Genomic DNA, 15,111 nt, shown 5'->3' with positions numbered 1-15,111 from the left:
AAATATAAAATACATTTATAAAATACAGTGCGTACTCCCTGACTAGATGTACCTAAGTGTACCTAGCATGTGTGTAGGTGCGACAGAGCTAATAAGCCTAAGAGCCTAACAGTCTAAAGCCTAGAACCTATGAGCCAATAATCCCACTAGGATTTAGTCGAACCCCCATACCTGAAGAGTGAAAGTGTGGGACTTCGTCCTGGACTTGAGCTGGATACCCTGCAAGGGATAGTCAGATCACTGTCAGCTGGAGAGATGGCATTCCGGAGCCGCAGCGTCTCTGGTCAGTGTGTCGGCCTCGAAGTCTCGGGTCCCTCCTGACTACTGATAGCAAAAGGTGCTGTATTTATACAGTCTATGTACGTGTGTTACCCATTATTCAGTGTGAGGATGACGTTGTGGACTAAGTCGTGGTACGTAGATAGGAGAGTTGAGGTATGCCCCCTGGAGAGTGTTCTCATAAATTATTCATATGTGCTCTTAGCAATATCGATCGGGCAGAGCTCACCCTCGTCATGAAACTACGTGAAAGATTTAGTCCTTAAAAGGCCGCAGTTCTTATAAGGCGTTCAGTCCCTATAATGCATTCTGTCCTTATTTGGAGTTATGTTCTTATAAGGCTCGTTTATATGAAATGAAGGGGAGATGGTGTAGGGAAAGAGTACGATGTTCCCTAAACCTATGTCAGGGTACTGATATGAAATTATAACAGGTCCAATGTATTTAGCTGTGTTTTAGCAAGTTATCTGTTGTAGAAAATAGTAGCATTTGTCTGTCATTGTTTAGGATGTCATATAATAGGAAGGATTCCTCATTATGTGTCATTTTTAAGTGTTCAGTTATTTAAATATTTTGGTATCTTTTAGGAGCAGGAGGGGTATCGCTGGTAAATGTTTTAGTTTGTGCAGTTAAATGTTTTAAAGTGGGCACAGGTGGTAGTTGGCCTGTGATGTCTTCAGCTACTTCGGGGAGTATATTATTTAGGATTTTTGTTGTGGGCAGAATATCTCTTATTTCTATTTCTTTCACATTTAGGAGGTGGTTGTGTTCCCTTACAATAATTGCAATATCATCTTTTGTAGTGGCCTTCCCATAGCTTGCATTACAATAATATTTAGTACATTTCCAATTCACATTTTCTATCGATGTACTTTCTTGCTTGTAAGTGTAGCCCGTGTGACTTAATAATTACACTCCTTTCTAGGATGTTACTCATCTTGTTCTTTCTGTGATTAATTCTGAAAGTATTGTAATTGATAAGGAATTACAATTTTAAAATGTTTGAATACATTTGTTATTTACATATAAGATTATGCAACTAGTTTTATTATTTATATTGACACGTATGTTCTTCTTAGATGTTTCCCACTATTTTGCACTTGTTCTTTTGGGGGTGTAGTAATGTGGAGCAGGTGCTTTCTTTTTTGATGGAAGAAAAAAAAGTGTCAGATTTATTTTAAATCTTTGTTTGTTGGTAGATTGTAGAGTTTGAGGTTGTTCGGTTTTATTTTATTTGTATTTTGGGTGAGTCTCTATTTTATAACAATTTACATATGGTTCCATATTTATGTCTTTATTCTGCTTTGTGATTGGTATTGTTTTTGATAGTTTAACACTTTCTTGAAGTTGTAGTATTTTCTTTTACTAAGTAAAGATATAGAAGTTGGATAGGGTTTTCTAAGTTGTTTATTATTTTACAATTTTAACTAAAAGTAAGTTTTATTTTAAAGATACGATGTACTTACTTTGCTAGGTAGATGTTCAGATATCTATATTTCTTTTCTCAGGGTCTGGTCAGAGAATCCAGCAGAGTTGCCTCCTCTTGCAGCTTTTGTTGTTTTTGCAGTATGATGTCCCTAACAGTTTTGGTTTGAATTTTTTACATGTCTTTCTGGGGTGAATGCTACTTTATGTTTTATTTATAATGGTTCGTATGTAGTTCAATAGTTTTGAAAAAAATATATATAAACACACATTTCGTGATCAAGACATTTTGGTCTTGCAACATGTTGAGCGTGCTGCTCAATTAAATGAACTTTGCGAATTACCTGTTGGGAGTGCTCGGGGATGAATTCCACTTATGTCCTGACGTCCTCAGGACACAAAGGGACATCATCGCCCCACCAGCAGTGCACCAAGAGGCGTGTTTGCAGAGTGGTGTAAAAAGGGACATGGCCTCGGACCACCTCTCTGCAACGCACCTCTGTGGCGCATATTGGAGGTACCTTGTGGCTAGTTGGCCCCCAGTATTCAAGGGGAATTAATTCCCCAACTAACAACACGCATTCTTTTCGATCCTGGCCCCGGGACCCCATCCCCCGGGGCCGGCCCTTTGCGTTGGGGACCATGGGGGGAGCCCCAATGCCCCATGGTCCCGCCAGCTCCCCGCCTCCTGTGGGAGCCGGCATTGCTTTTGAGCAAGGGGAGCTGCTGACATGCAGGTCCCCTTGCTTAAATGCAATCTGCTTTGCTTCATTGAAGCGAGAGCAGAGTTTGCTATGACAGGGCGGGAGCCGTGCTTTTGCCCTGCCATAGCAAACAGCAATGTCCCGTGGGTGGGCACCCCAGGACATTGCAGGAGCCGGCCCTGGGGTGTGGCGGTCCCCAGGGCCATCAAAGTCTTTAAAGCACAGGGGAGGTGGTGGTCCCAGGGGCCCAGTGGTCCACTACAGACCCCTGCATTTTTTATGAGTATGTGCCCCGGGGAGGTGGAGGTCCCCGGGGCGTGTTGTGGGGGCTCTTCCCCCCACACATCTTCCTAATTTAAAAACAGAGCCACGGGGAGGTGGCAGTCCCCAGGGCAGCGTGGGGGGGATTGGGACCCCCACACATTTTTTTTTAAATCCCCGGGGAGGTGGTGGTCCCTGGGAGTTTGGGGGGCCGCAGTGCCCATGCATACAATTATATAAGCCCCGGGGAGCTGGCGGTCCCAGGGGCTGCCGGGCCCCCACGGGCCTCCGCAAATTAATTGGTGAGTGCCCCCGGGACCTGGCCCACCCAGGGGCTTTCAGAAACAAAGCACATGCTTCCTTTTTTTTTTGGGCCGGATTGTGAACCCAGCTCAAATTCACACAATTTTTTTAATGCTTTTTTTGGCCCTTGTGGGACCCCCTGAGCAAGCCTAGGGGGTCAGGGTGTTTGTACCCTGCCCCCTTTTCTTGTTTTCCACCTTTTTTTTTACCCTTTTCTTGTGACTCGGTTCCCGAGTCACAAGATGGCTGCCAACACTTCCTGGTTTGGAGTATTGGCAGCCAATCACAGTGAAGCTCGTGCCCGGGAGGAGTCGTGACTCCTCCTCGGTGCTCAGATATCGATATTTTTATTTTTTTAAATTTCACAGGAACTACTGAACGGATTTACACCATCTAAAAAAAAGGTCGCTTTCTGAGCCAAGACCCACCTTTTTGCCAAATTTGGTGTAATTCCGTTCGGCAGTTCGGGATGTAGCCGTGTCTGAAATTTCCTATGGATATTAACATGGGGAAAATGCGTTTTGGGACCCCCATTTTCTCTCCCCCCCACTTGACGCATCACCCCAAAACATTCAAGACAGGAGCTGACCGGAGTGCCCCATTAGTTTTGAAACTTTCGCGAAGTTTCGTCAACCGGCGCCAAAGATATTGGCAAAACAAAAATCACATTTTGAACAGAAACGAGGTCCTAACTATAACTACCTATATATTTTTAATATGGAAATATAGACAATGTATAAACGTTTCATGACTTCTTGGCTATTTTCTAGGTTCTAAGAGGCCTTCCTCCAGAACTTATGGATCTGGTTCCCGAGAGCCAGCATGTAGCTGGCTACATTCTTGGGGGGGGGGCTTTTTGGGAGCTACCTCCCACCCCTCCTTCACCACACTGAGAGGTCCCCTCGCAGTGTGACCATAATGGAGCTCAACTGGGCTAAATGCAACTCCCTTCAGTGGAACCTCCCTCTAGGCAAAGATCAGGTATGATAAGAGGTCATCCCACTTCTGCCTCATAGGCTCAGGTATGTCCATAATCATGCCTTTTAGGGTCTTATTGAAACTTTCATCAACTCTATTTGTATGAGTGTGAATAAATAGTTTGAGTATTTTTACAGCACCTTTTTAAACAGGAAGGAGGTGCTTAAGTGGCTGAGGGGCTACTTTATACACATTAGCAACTTCCTTTTCTTGTCCTGAATACTTCTCCCTCTGCTTTGTCCAGCCCTTGGTGACTTTTGATTTGGAGTCTGGAGGCATCACTCCCTCCTATTGTTTACATGATATTGGAATCTTAACGTTTTGGGAGAAATCAAGTAAGTTCAATGCAGCACTTTGGAAAAAGACTTCTTGTTTGAGGGAGGGCATGCACCAGTAGTTTTTGTTCCTTTTTTTTGTATCTTTGTTGGTAGGTGGCCTGGGGTGTGGGCCGGGGTAAGGGGGCCCATGTGGGATAGGATTAACTATTTTTAAGGGGAAATATAAATGTTTGCAGGTTTTTGATGATGAAGGCCTAAGGCCTGTTTTTTTATTTGTTATTTCATACTGATTTGTTCACCATTTTACAGTGATGCTGTTTTACCTTTTGGGGCATAGTCTGCCCTTCACTAGGTTGTATTTTTACTATATGTTATATTTTACATTCTGACAGCTATGGAGCTATTATGCTTTTGAAAAACAGTTACGAGTTTGTGGATGACTGTGGATTAAATGCAAACGATTGGTTACTTTATCTTGTGTATGCATGTGCATTTTTCTGATAATATTTTTTAAATCTTCTGCCTGCAATGCTACAAAACATTTTTTGAAGGGTGGAAGGTTCACCCGGCAGGACAGGGCAACTGTATTCTTTGTTCTTCATGTTTTTTGCTGGTCAGGCAGCAGTGGCCATTTTGTGTGACCAGTGTGTGTGTTTTCAACAGGCTGTCATATGTTCTTTTGTCCCCCATGCCCTTTCTTTGCTGGCATGTGTTCTTTGTTTTGCTTGGCCTTTCTTTGCTGGCCGTCTGGCAATGACCATTTTGTGCAGTCATTGTGTGGTTGATTTCTACAGGAACAGTGGTCCCATACAAGAGGGCATAAAAATAATACTACACAGAAATATAATGATCGCAATGTTTTACATTCACAATGAAATATTTTATTTGAATTAAAAAAAGAAAAAGAAACATAGAAGTGGGACAATACAGAAGAAATCATTTAGACTGACAGAACTCAGGCATTAACCAGCATGTGGCTAAAGTACACGCAACGGGTAAGCCACAATAACATAGTACCTTTTCTCATATTAAAAATAACGAGTGAACAATTTAAGTTGAGTTACTCAAGTCAGCGACATTTCAATCCCTAACAGGATGGGGGGATCATCATCAGGACACAACAAGTTATGCCTGGGAGAATACCTGCTGAAAAAAGGTAGAGGGGAGGGACAAAAAGATAGTATATGATCAAACAGCACATAGTAATTGAAAGGTCCAAGTTAATTATGAACCAATCAAACCATGCCACGATTGTGCCTATAGTGTACCAGGGATACTAGCTAGTATAGTCACCACCATTAGCCATTTTAGTCAGTATCCACAATGGACATATTATGCCCAAGCATTTTTATAGGGGATTATTGAGATTGCAACATAGGCAAGAATTAATGGAGAGGAACAACGTTTACGTTGACTGACCTAAAATTGAGCATACATGAATTATTTAAAAAATAAAACCACAGAGGGTAACAGGAAACAGGCCTGAAATAGAAATTAAGTTGTGTATTAAAATGCACGAGTGTATGCGTAAGGGCCATGAAACATGGCCAAGTCCAATAATTACCTGAAATACATAGTTAAATAATGTTCCAGATACAAACTTAGTGACCGTTGTAGCCCGCGGCACCTTCTGCCAACCACAAGAGTAACAACTTGCCAGGAATGACCCGTAATATAGTTGAAACACGCTGTATCTAAAAATAAAAATGAGGCCAAGTTGTAAAAGTCCATTAGTGACCGTATTGTAGTCACAGTACAGCCCAGCCCAAATAATGCAGGTTGAATTCCCAATCCCACCTTACCGGGATGCAGAGGCCTGAAAGCAGTCCACGGAAAGCAACTGCCAGGTGTAAGAGCGGCGGAGCCGAAGGCGGCTTGTGGAACTCATACGATGTGTCCAGCTGCTGCTACTGGGAGCGTGCGAGCAGGCATGCATGAATGTGTAAAGCAGAGAGCTACGCTGCCGGAGAGGTTGCGCATCACCAAGGATAGAAAAAAAGGGGAAGCAGCAAATTAGTTGCCATATTGGAAGGGAAAATCATAAACAAAGGCATATTATAATGAGACCAGTGTAATAAGTAGTCCTACAATAATATTCATCGAGAAAAAATAACTTGTAAGAATAATAGTGCATAGCCCAAGACACACTAAGAATACAAAAATAACCACAAGGGAAAACAGGGTCCATACATGTTATATGTAAGGAGGCAGTCAGATGATACATGGAAAATACAGTAGTCTGGAGATGTTCTTCCTGCCAGGATTAGTAAGGCAATAAGAATGACACATGAGCTCACTTTACCTGACACTTATTTGGTATATTACACATATGATTGATAGAACCAATAACAAATAATAACATGATGTATTGAACCTGTAGTTAAGTAAGGTAGAAAAAATTTAATATTAGAACATAAGGCACATTGAATAGAATGACAGCCAAGCAGTGAGTGTGATAGATAGTATTATCATGAGTACCATATAATCAAAGGTATTGCAAAATTGAGGTATCGGAGGTAGAGGGGACAATGTTCATATTCATCAGAGTTTAAAGAGAGCACAAGTGGTAGTCCACAATCATATAAGAGAGGTACAATCCTCCTGTTTTTTGAGGCTCGTGTGTAGGCTATTGGTACGAAGTATCCACTTGAGTTCCTCTTTGTTAAGTATGGAGCTTATGTCGATGCCTCTAGGAGGTGGTTTCCCCATGGTGATAACTTGCCAACGAATGTCATCCTCTGTGTGGGTGGTCATTGTCATGATGGTCATTTTGTCTTTGTTCTCTATGCCTCCTTATTTGCTGGCAATGTGGCAACCACCATTTTGTGGGGCTGGTTAGTGTGTTTGTGTGTCTGCTTGGAGGCATTTTGCATTTGTCCTTCATGCCTTCTTCTTTAGTGACTATGTGATGGATGAGCTAGCTTCCACCATTTAGTGCAGTCAGTGTGTGCTTCAATCGACTTTACTAGGATCGTTGAAAGAAGAAGCCTATGACTTTTTTGTTCATTTTTAGGTCTTGCCAAGGCAGCGTGCATGTGCTGCACTAGGAGATGACCTTTAGAAATCGGTTAGCTCTTTTCAAGCACTTGTGCTGGCATCCACCTTGCGGGAGCGTGCGTGCTAATTGAAAACAGATGGCCCCCTCGCCGCTGCTGCTTGAACTTTGCCCTTCCTCCTCTTTTCCTAAGGCACTCGCTGTCTTTGATGCAATGAGGCTCGAGAATACTTCTGAGGGGGGCAGGGGGCAACATGTGTGAGCGTGGTTGCACACTGGCGTGAACCTGTCGCTGGTAGGCTTTGACTTTGTGCTTTGCGTCCAAACACTGGTTGCTGCATTTATTTTTCTAATCATGCCTCCAGTGCGGGGGCGAGTCTGTGAGTGAACGTGCTTAAGCCTATGCATCCACTACCCAGTCTGTGGAGTGACTTCAAATATTTGAATATATCACTGCTTTTACCCTTATTTAGATCCCCAACAACACAGTCCGCTGAAGCTGAGAGAGTTTTTTATGTAAGCTCCTCAGCACCAAAGTTCAAAACCTTTTTACTAATTCTTCTGGCTCCAGTCCAAGGGATGGCTGAGGACACTTATGTGATCGCACTCACGACTGCCCCTGACCCGCGCTTCACTTAATCTCCCTGTGTCTCCCCCTCACAACCCCTCCCACCCCTCGCAGCTAATTTTCTTTAGCCCTCTGTTTGCCGGCATATAGTGCTGATCTCACTTCTCTTAATCTCCCAGCCGCCCACAACACCTCCCACCGTTCTTTATTTATCATGTTGCCTCTTCAAATTTGAGATTTACATGGATCAAATGTGGCTATTTATAGACTTGTTTTAAGTTTTTGAGTGTCTGTGCCACCCATGATTAAGAAAATTAATGTTAGAAAAAGGGCTCCCCTATTTCTGTTTCCCCTCCTGCCAAGAGCGTGTAAGCGTATGGTATTTTCCATAGGAGCTTGCTTGTTATTCACATGCAAGGGACTTAAAGCTTGAGTATATCATCACTGCCATTTGCTTTTAAGGTGCCTCAGTGCTGACACCAGTGCACATAACCTGGAAACATCCCACAAAGTTTGTCTTCATGGAAGACATGTGTTGCAGCATTTTTTATGTTATTTCTTTTTTAATACAGTTGTTCACTAATACATAATATCATCATAATTATATATAAGGTAACAAAAATGCTTATAACTTTTTTTATGTACTGTACAGTAGACACACTACGCTACACCGTAGCTTAAACACACTGGCAAAGGCAATAGCTCTCGCTGAACACTTATAAGGTCCCAAAGGCGAGGCCTATTGGCTATGCCAATGCTTGTTGTTTCTTTTTTCCTACATATTTATTTGTGGCTGTGACTGATATTAGTACAGTGCGTTGTTTGTTTTCTAATCATTGCTTCGATTTTCTTCTGTCCCACACTGTCCCCACGGGCCCTAAGCTTGGTGGGTCATTCACCAGCAATTATTTAATGTTTTCCTTTCCTTGTCTTCTCCTGGCTTCCATACACTCCTCATAGGCTCTAGGACCTGGTGGGTCACTCACCAGCAATTATTTCTTGCATTTTGTCTGGTTTTTGCCTGCCTCCCATAGTGTACCCACGGGCCCTGATGGCCACCAGCTAGTATATGATGTATTTTCTTTTTTTTACCAGTGTGGATGCTTGCCAGTGCCATAAACTTGTGTAGTCAGTGTGTGCGTTTGACATAGGCAGCCATGTGTTCTTTGTCCTCCATAGCCTTTCTTTGCTGGGCATGTGGCAGTAGGCATTTTGTGTAACCATTGTGTGTGTGGCTACAGTGACCACTTTGTCTTTGTTCTTTAGTCCTCCTTATTTGCGGACCATTCAGGGATCACCGTTTTGTGAAGCCAGTTAGTGTGTGTTCGGTGGCAATTTTGTTTTTGCCTTGTTCTTCAATGGCCATGTGGTGGACAAGCTAGCTTCCACCATTTTGTGCAGCCAGTGTATGCTTTTTTCCTGATATATTTATTTGTGACTGATAGTAATACAGTGTGTTTTTGTTTTTTTAATCATTTTTTAAAATTTTATTTCCTGCCCTTCCCCCTATCATAGAGTCGCCATGGACCCTACATCTGGTTGGTCACTCATCAGAAATTATTTAATGTAATTTTTTCCCTTCATCTCCTGCCTCCTACAGGGGACCACTTCCCACCATGGCTCTGGAGAAACACAAACCAACGTTTTGTATGTAATTTTGTCAGGTGAAAAAATCATTTATGCATTTTTTGAGTACACTACTGTTCTTCAGACTTTGGCACAATAAGAAAGCCATCCTCCTCAGTTTGGGTCTTCTTTACAATTAGCCCACATAAGGGTAACTTTGCAATATGCTCGGTTTGCCATCAAAGAATTTGTTGTGGTAAGCCATGTCATCACTGTGGTGCTTCATTTAAAAAAGAAACATACATTAATGTGGGAAGAGCACCTTAAAAACATAGCTGCTGGTTGTAAGCAAAAACAAGTAGCTGAAGTGATGGAAGAAGGTTGTCAGGAAGAGGAGAAGGAAGAAGAAGATGGCAGCAGGAGCATCGTGCAGAGTAGCCCGCTAAGCCTCCCACATGGTATATAATCCTCACTCGCAGCAACATCTGCACGGCACGAGGCGCAGCGGGATACAACAACTCCTACTCCAAAGCGCCCAGGTAGCCTGCCTGTTGTTGGTGCCCATAGGTCACTTGTGACAGTAGTACCACTAGAAAAACAACTGCTATTAAGGCTATGTGTTCGACCTGTCAGCCTTAGGTTGGTTTTCCCCACCAAACCTTTTTGCCTTTCTCCTCCATTTTTTCTGATCTTGTTTTGTCTGCCTTAGGACTCTGCATAGTTTACCACTGCTAACCAGCGCTAAAGTACATGTGCCTCCCTCCTTAAAACATGGTAACATTGGCTTATACCCAATTGGCATATTTAATTTACCTATAAGTCCTTAGTAAAGAGGAACGACATGTACCCAGGGCCTGTAAATTAAATGCTACTAGTGGGACTGCAGCACTGAATGTGCAACCCACGTTAGTAGCTCTTCAAAACCTGTAACAAGCCTGTCATTGCAGGCTGTTTGTGCAGTATTAAACTGCTATTGCAAAATACATCTTTTCCCTGACCCAAACCTTCCTTTTTAATGCTTGGAGGTCACCCCCTAGGGTAAGCCATAGACCACCCAGAGGGCGGGGTGCAGTGTATTTAAAATGTTGGGCATGCCTTCATTGTGAAAAACTCTTAAATTTGCTTTTCACATCTGCAAGGCCTACGTCTCCCATAGGATAACACAAGAATTACATTATTACATTTAATAATCTGTAACTTCCAAATCAGAAAAAGTAATCAGTTAATGTTTGGTGTCTTTGGAATTATAATGAAAAAGCCTCTCTTATGGCAAAGTAGGTTTTTAAATTACAATTTTGAAAAGGCCACTTTTAGAAACTTAAAAGAACAGATGATGGACGGAAGGCTGAATAATGCAAACATTCACCCCCAGTCACAGATATGGGTTTAATCTATCATTTATTTGCTCACCACACCAGCTCACTTTGGACCCAGCCATATGCAATTCAGTCTTGACCCTGCTCCTCATGGGAACAGTCTGGCTCGAACTGCCAGGCCAGGTCCTCCATGGACCGGAAAAAAGTATCATTGGACTGTCTGAGAAGTTTGCCTGATATATGCTGTCCACTAGTTATAGTGGGCACCCTGTATCAGCCCAAACAACCCCTTATGGTGATAGGTTAAAGACAACCTTTATTGAAAGCTATCCTAGTGGTAGCTATGGAGAGCAGCCTTCAGGCTAAGTCTTGAAGGAATGTAAAGCAGCTTGTTTTACCAGTCTATAATCTCTTGAATGACCAAATGAAAGGATAACCACCCCAGGTATATATTTTAAATATATGTATTTAAGATAAAACACACCCCTTAAGTCTCTTTATGAGAATGGATTTTGAAGTACTTGAGATACAAGTTAGCAATCAACAGTAATAGCACAGATACACGTTTGGGCCCTAGGGGCGTACCAAACCATATAACAATAAAGTGGCATAAGAACCACGAATGAACTAGACACAAGGCCTAGAGCCTGTAGAATCGCTGGGACCCCAAGTGACGCAGGGGACCCACGGGGGCCGTGTGCAGTGTGTGAACACAGCAGCGGGTTCCCGTTAGCTTCTATGGGCAATGTCGCGGTTGGAAATTTAAAGATTAGGGACACTTAGAAATGAGTCAGGACCAAACCCTTTAGGACTTAGTAAGCTCTAGGGCTAGCACCCATGGGAGCACTGGAGTGCTCGTGATACCTCACCCAGGGAAGCTGGGTGCATAGGTGTCTTTTGGTGTCGGGTCGCGTCGCGTCGTCGATTTTAATGGAAGCTGGCTGAAGAAGTGCTGCTGCCGTGAAGAGAAGTGTACAAAGTGATCCAAGCCTGGATTTAGGATGGAAGGCACCTGAAAGCAGAGGGGACAGAGTCTGGGTCACTTACCAGTGACCAAGGGCACGATAGACCAATGCCCACAGATGTCGGGTGCTTCAGCTGAGTTGACTCTTCAGCCACGAGGTCCAGGAGGCGCCGCTGACAACCAGGAGCTGTATTAGAGCTGTCCCACAAAGTTTGTTGCGGTGTTGGTGACCAGATTGGACTCAACAAGCCTTGGCAACGCAAGTCACTTGGAATCAGAGGAAGGACGTCGGTTCAGATCAGCAAGGTCTGGGGACTCACCCAGCAAGGGTAAGTCGGGGCACATCTGGAGAAAACAGGAAATCCCAATCAGAAGAGGAGTTGCCTTTGTGGGGACATACTAGCCAACGGGCTAGCGATCGCGAAGAAGCCTCGAGCGGTCACACTGGAAACTCGTGGAGTGGAGGCCAGAAATCTTCAGTGCAAGAGAGGCTCAAAGGCTGGGGTTACTCAGACCCCAAAGCACATCTTTGAGGAAGACCATGAAGATGATAGAGCTGCAAAAGTTCACGGTGTCCAGGGGTCATGGTCCACGTCACCCACGATAGCCACGGGCCTCAGCTTTGCTGTGGACTCAGGGTAGTCTTGGCAAAGTCTGGAAATCCACCTCTGGGGATGCAAAGACTTCAGCGTCTGGCGGGAGCTTCAGCGATGCAGACCAATCAGTTGCTTTTTTGGTGCCTGCCAAGCAGGGGAGTCACTCCTTGACTCCAAGGGAGATTTCTTCAGTCTTCCAAGCAAAGTAGAATGTCGAAGGTCCAGGATATATATTGCAGAGTTTCATCCAGGGTAATCTAAAGTCGCAAGGACTGGGTTCCCATACTTATACAAAGTTTGGGGGTTGGAGATACTCTAGGGACCCACCTATGGGAGGGTCTGAAAAGAGGGTGGTTACACACATTTCCTTTGTCCAGTTTTGCGCCAGGTAGCCCCTGCAACCAGTTTGAACTGGACTATGCACAAGGACACCAAGTGTGCCCCCAGTGCAGGACTTCAAAGCACCAGAGAATGCTCCCGCCCAGCCCAAATACACATCTGCCTGTCTGGGGAGGTGGTTACACCTCCCTGGGACAGGAAACCTATTGTCCAGGCCTCCCCTGCCGGAGTTTCGGTCAGCAGCAGGAGGCCAGACCCGTGTCTGTGGCATCCATTTTGTGATGCCAGGGCTGTTGAAAAGTCCTACCGGGCTAGACCAGTGTGAACATGTCTCTCCCTCTGGAAGGGTGGAATGCTACCCCTGCTGCCAGAACTGGTGTGGGGGTAGTATTCCAAAGCATTTGACACCAAACAGACATGTTTCCGTGCAGCCATCCCAAAGTTAGCATTTACCACGAGGTTATAATGCACTTAAGAGTATATGGTCAGGCTGCACCACAAACAGTATCAGAGGAGGTACTCCGAACGCTGCAGAGGGGCTCTTCTCATGCAGGGGTACCCTCGCACATAAAAACCAAGCACTCTGCCTTCAGGATTGTTAAGGCCTCCCATAGGAGTGACTTATAGGTTTTATATGTGTGTGCAATGGTAGTGATATAGGTAGCCTATACCACAGTAAGGGGTGCAAGCACCACCTTACACAGGCTGCAGTAGCAGACCTGTGTTGTCATTTTGGAGTGTTTCCCAGGGGTGGCATAATACATGCTTCAGCCCCTGGTAGGCCTCTGAGGTACCTATGCCCTAGGTACATAGTATACCATATACTAGGGGCTTATAAGGCACTCCGGAATCCAATTAGAAATGTGCCTAATGTACATGGAAACCATTTTAGAGAGGAAGCAGCTAGGCTGGGGTCCTGATTAGCAGGGCCACAGCCAGACTAAGGTTGAAAAACAGTGAAACACCAGCAAAAAGTGGGGGTACCCATGTGAAGCAGATCCTACTCTCCTACAGACTGGTTTTGAGGTATCACCAGTACAGGCCAGCTTGAATCTAGGGGCGCAGTGATCATTGAAAATTGGCATTTTCCTGTCTTAGTGCTTATAGCCTGTCTCTGGGACACGTAACTGGGTGTAGCTGACAGGGTGAATTTTTGTATTCCACCTTAAAAGTCACACAAAATACAGAGGCTAGGTGTGCCTGACTGGCCCACCACTGGCAGGATGGTAGGGAGGACCTGGGCACAGCCCTACTTACACTTGAATAGGCTGTGTCTTGACTCCACAGAAAGGGCTGCAGTCCCCCTGTTGTTGTTCTAATTCCAGGGCCAGGAAGGTAGAGCTTCTGTGCACTTCAAAGGGAAACCTCTAGAAGCTTCTCCAACTTCAAAAAAAGGCCCAGGTATAAATATTGGACCTCAGAAACCATTTTGTCAATACACTTCTGGGATTGTGGATACCCTGCCAGGAAGAAGGACTTCTGTGCTGCTGACCAGACTGCCACTCTGCTGGACTACTGCCCTGAAGTGCTGCTGCCCTGTTGTGCTGACGTGCTGCCTGCTGCCCTCCTTCCTGGTTGAGAAGGAATGGACCTGAATTTGTTGAACCCATGACCACCAGAGTGAATCCAAAGGCTAGTTGGCTGGCCTCCTGACTAGAACCTCAGGGACAGAAGACTCGAACAATCATGAACCCAGCACCTGGACTCTCACATCTGTGAGTTCTACCCTGCCAAGTGGTACCACCTCAGTCCTGTACCCTTGGAAGTGAGCCCAAAGGTGCTCTGGCAGCACATCTATGGAACCAGCAGAGCCGTTGATTCTCCAATGCAGCATAGTGCACCCCTGAGCAGAACTGATGCATCGTCTCTGCTGCCTGGATCTTCCCAGGGCAAAGACACCCATTGTCACCAACATTTGAAAAACAATTCCCGGCACACTTTGCAGCACAAAGGGCAGCTGCAGATAGAAAGTCCCTGTTTGCGTACCTGTGTGTGATAAAGAGGAACAGTTTCTGCACCAATAGTACCCGGGACAGTCTTCAGCTTGTCGGGACTGTCACTGCAAAAATGGGCCAGTTGGCAAATATGGACATCATATTGCCTTCGAAGCCTTCAGCCCCACCAGAACTGCTGCAGCCCAACACACCCTCAATGCAGGCCCTCATCGACCACAGCCTCGAGGATGACGCTGGACTCTGCATGGGAGCTCCTCAGAACCAACTCATCACCCTACTGTGTGACGTATCCTAAACTCTTGACTTGGCAGCGCAAGCCTCTCATTGATGGAATCTTCGACGATGATGCTGTACCTTGCATCGCCACCTCACAACACCTCGGAACCGACGCATTGTATTGGCTGTGCAAGGCATTTCTACATGTGACCTCACAATGCTCCACAAGCAGGATTCAGGGTACTCTTGTTGAGGGGCCTAACTGGGTACACGGAGTCAGCCAACCTTCCATAGTGGTTGTCCCGAATTTGTGACTTTGTACCAGTCTGGCATGACCAGATATCCACTGCTGGCGCTTTTTCTTTTTT

Source organism: Triturus cristatus, chromosome 4_2, assembly GCF_964204655.1.
Source record: "Triturus cristatus chromosome 4_2, aTriCri1.1, whole genome shotgun sequence".
Classification (NCBI taxonomy): Eukaryota; Metazoa; Chordata; class Amphibia; order Caudata; family Salamandridae; genus Triturus; species Triturus cristatus.
This window is presented reverse-complemented; position numbering follows the sequence as displayed.